Genomic DNA, 4,202 nt, shown 5'->3' with positions numbered 1-4,202 from the left:
TCGGGCGCAGTGCCCTCTCTGCCCCTCTGCTCCCGCTCTGACCCCGTCTCTCCCCTAGTCTCCTGTCTCTGCCCCCACTCCCTCCCTGCCTGCCGGTCCCTGAGGCTCCCCCATTTCTGTGGAACCTTCCTTCCTGGGCCCAGTCAGTGTCCTAGAGCCCTGTTCCCTTCTGTCTCCAGTCCCCTTCACCCGCTCAGCCCTGTGGTTCCTGTGACACGGGCACCTCCCAGCCCCGAGAGCACCCGGCTTGGCCATCAGGAACTCCCCACCTTCAGATGTGTTTACACTACCCCTGCCGCTGGCCTGTGCCCGGGAGCCCGCACATGGGTCTGCCCTTGCTTTCCGGGTGACTCTGTAGCCAGGACCAGTGATGGCCAGAGCAGGGCCCTCCCGCAGCTGCTGTGGCTTCAATCCCATAGCTGGGGCTCCGCACCATGTCCCGGGCTCACACGGCGCCTTTTCTCTGCTGCTGCTCAGGATCTGGGCTCTGCTCCCCAGCCCAGTGGGCGCCAGGCACCCCGCTTTGGGGGGTCTGAGACGCTACATCGTGGGACTGTGTTCCCTGGGATCTTCTGGATTGGGTGCCGTGGACGCCAGGTGCCACGGTGTTGGGGCCTGGGAGGATGGGGGCTGGAATAAAGGTGTGCTTTCTTCCCGGTCAGACTGTGTGATCCTTTCGGCCTGGGCGGTCCGAACAGCCCCTTCCCTGCAGCCTTGAAACCTGGTGCTTCAGGTAGGGGCGAGGCTTAGCCACAGCAGAAGCAGAGGGAGGTGAGCTAAGCCTCCCGACAGCACCCCCCCTCCAGCAGCTACTCTGCTCAGGGCATCTGCTCTAAGGGGACAAAGCAGGGAAACCTCAGGCTTTTCAGGCTTCTAGAAAAGACCAGGGGTCCCCGAGGCTCTGGGGATGAGGATGGTTTGGCCTCATCCCTGGGTTGCAGGCCGGAGAGGGGAAGGGAGACAGGAGCAGAGCTGTCCGGTGACCATGCCCCCAGGAAGCCAGAAGCCAAGACCAAAGGCACAGATCCTGCAAATGTAGAAACTGAGGTCCTCTGATCTCCAGACAGGACTTCGCCACCCATATTCCGCCTCTCACCCCTCAAGAGCCTGGCCCAGGGGTATGAGAGCAGAAGAGACGGTCCCCGACCCACCAGAATGCTTCATGGGCAGGCAGGTGCTTGCGGGGCGGGGCAGAAGAGGCTTGGAGCGCAGCCGGGGCAGGAAGCGGAGGGCTCTTTGCCATCCAAAGAGTCTTGACACCCTCCTCAGCAGGCTGATGGTGCGGTGGGGGGTTGGACTGGTTTGACAGGAAAGAAAAGAAAGGCTGGCTTGGGAGGGACGCAGGGAAGGCAGGCTGAGTGTCCAGGAGGAGACAGCCTCCAGCCCCTGACTCCACCAAGAGTCAGCCAGCGCCTCTCCCTGCCCTGTGACTGGTGCAGACAATTCCAGTTACAGGAGCGTAACCCAGGGAAAGAGTAGGACCTGGGAGCTGGGAAGGGGGGTGGGGGAAGAGAACATGCCCGGAGCCTCGGAGCCTCGCCGGGACTCCCGCTGCTGACCCAGCAGCTGGAAGGTGGAGTAGCTTCCGGGTCCGACTTCCCGGGCAAGGCTCGTGAGACCGATGTTCTCGGGGCTCGGAGCAACGCTGGCTGTTGCTATCCCGGGGGAATTCAGTGACTAGACTTTGACAGGCAGGTTGGGGTGGGACAGGTGGCGCCCCTGCTCCTGGAATGTGGAAGGAAGGAGAGACATGGGGGAAAGAACGGTTGGGACATCTGGGATCCCTCGGTTCCTGGCAGGACAGGGCTTGCTTCCCCATCTAGAGACTCGCCCTTCTGAACTAAAGCCATCTGTCACCTCCGCCCAGGACACTGACCTCACTCCCCATCCCGGAGCCTGGGCCTTTGACCCCAGGGCACAGAGAAGGGCGTGTTGCCCCACTGTTTACCCCCTCTGCTCACACAGGGATGCTGACCCAGCCATTCAAGAAACATATCCCCATGCTCTGTCTTTAATCCCCAGATGACCCATTTTACACGCATGAAAAGAGAGGCTCCCAGCCGCGAAATGAACCTGTCGAAGGCGTCATGTCTGACAAATCTGGAGATCAGGAAGCAAAGCCAGGAGTTCCGACTCTGGGCCTTGGGCGGCCTCTCAAGGGTGCCGTGGAGAAATCTCTCTTCTAGACAGTCCCGCTTTGTGCCCTCTTGACTGTTTTCTGCAAGAGCGTGGTTTCACCTCTGAAATCACTGTCGTGTAATCAGATGATTAAAGGGTTTTGACTCAGCGGGATATGCACATGAACACGTTACAACGTTTCTCCAATTAGCACCTTCAAAAGGCTGGTCCAGTGGAGAACTCCAGGCTCCTGTATGCTGCAGGTCAGGGACCTGGAGGCGGGGGTGGGTAGGAGGTACATGTTTGCCCCTTTCCCTGTTCCCCCAACTCTGGCTCCTTGGCCAGGAAGGAAGGGTCTTGGGGATATAATTGGATTCTAGGACCTCTGCTCCCTCAGTCTTCAAGTGGGGAATATAGAGGAAGCTTACCTAGTCACCTACTGGGGAAGCTTCCCTGATCTCACTTTGGCTGCTGACACCAGCTAGGGGTCCCGTCCCTGCCCACATGCAGGGGTGCAAGGGTGAGCTCGCCACAAAGCTAAGAAAATGGAAACTTCATGGTCCCTACTCACCCACACAAGCCCCTTCCGACCCCGCTGACCCAATTTTGTATTCTCTTTCTTAAAGAGGGCCTTTAAATGGGATCAGCTTGAGGTTTCCACCATTTGGATCTTTCCTGGATGTGGTCCCTTGGGGGTGGGGATCCGCATCCCCGAAACCTTCTTCGTCACTGAAGACCCCTCAGAAGGTGACAGCTATGTTTTCCTGTAGCCCAACAGTGGTGGGCACCCCCATGATCTTGTCTGGGGACCAGAGCCCCTTGGGCATGCCCAGGAAGCCCACACAGCCCCCAGCTTTGGCTCGCCCTGTGCCCTCTGTCCTCCATGAGGAGTTGCAGGAACTGTCCTCTTCCTCACACTCTCAGGCCACATGAGATTGGGCATGCAGGCTACCACTGCCTTCTCTCTGGCCTCCACACATGTCTCCTCTCTGTTTGGCAGCCCAGCCTCACCCAGCCAGCAGTGAGATGCCTACCTCCCACACCTGAAGGTACCTCCATTCTCCAAAAATGATTCTTCCAGAAAGCTTCCACTCTGGTGGTTGTTGGCGGGGGGAAGGGAACCAGTTGCTCAAACTCTCAGACAGCCCTTGGGATAGGAATGCAGGGAAAGGGAGGCGAGCCAAGTGTTGGCCCTTCTCCGTAGAATGCGGGCTACTTAGTACTTAATGGTTTCAGTTGTGGACGCCATTTCCATGGCCAAGGGAAAAGTTCACTCGACATCCTATTATGGCCGAATGAACACACACATCATGAGTTGGTTACATCCCTCCGCTACAGAGCTTACTGCCAAACACCACTTCTTAGTGCTGGACAAAATTAACTTCTGTTCTATACCACAAAATTCTCGTGATTTTTCCACTGCAACAAAATGGCCGTCATTTGATTACAATGGTGTCCCAACTACAAGGTCAAGAAAGGGCTCTTCCTTCTAGTTTCCCTCATCCTCCATACCAACAAGTCAAGCAAAGACATGTTCCTAACCACTTAACTCAGGGCTTTGCCCCACCCCTACCCTCTGCTAGCACATCAGCTCCTCAGTCCTCTCTCAGCCCTGACACCCTTGCTCCCAAGTCATGTGCCTCCTTCACAACTTCCCTGTGACTCCTATCAACGGATTGTCTGATTTGGGGTCACGAGGGTTCTCTTCTATGTCTTGGCAGGTCCTCCGCCTCAGTCCCTGAAGTCACCTCCTCTAGGGCTTAGCCTTAATCCCAGGATGGAGGGACACCCGAAACTCTTGCCCCAGTCTTCGCCAAGGCCGTTGGTGGCCCCAGCTGAAACGAGGCCTGAGGGATTGTGTAGTGACCTTAAGGCCTACAGCAAAGGGTTCCAGACCAACTTTGGAAGGCCCTGAAAAGGGAAGAGGAGAGACCCAGTGCTGAGCACTTCACCCTCAACACTGGCCCCAAGTCATGGAAGCTGTTCTGGCCCTTGGAGAAGAGACCCCAACCTGGTCTCCATCTCATCTCAGGGCCCAGGGCAACAGCCATATATACTGAGGTGGTTGGACTAGATGATCATGA

The sequence above is a fragment of the Mustela nigripes genome, chromosome 16 (assembly GCF_022355385.1).
Source record: "Mustela nigripes isolate SB6536 chromosome 16, MUSNIG.SB6536, whole genome shotgun sequence".
Lineage (NCBI taxonomy): Eukaryota > Metazoa > Chordata > Mammalia > Carnivora > Mustelidae > Mustela > Mustela nigripes.
This window is presented reverse-complemented; position numbering follows the sequence as displayed.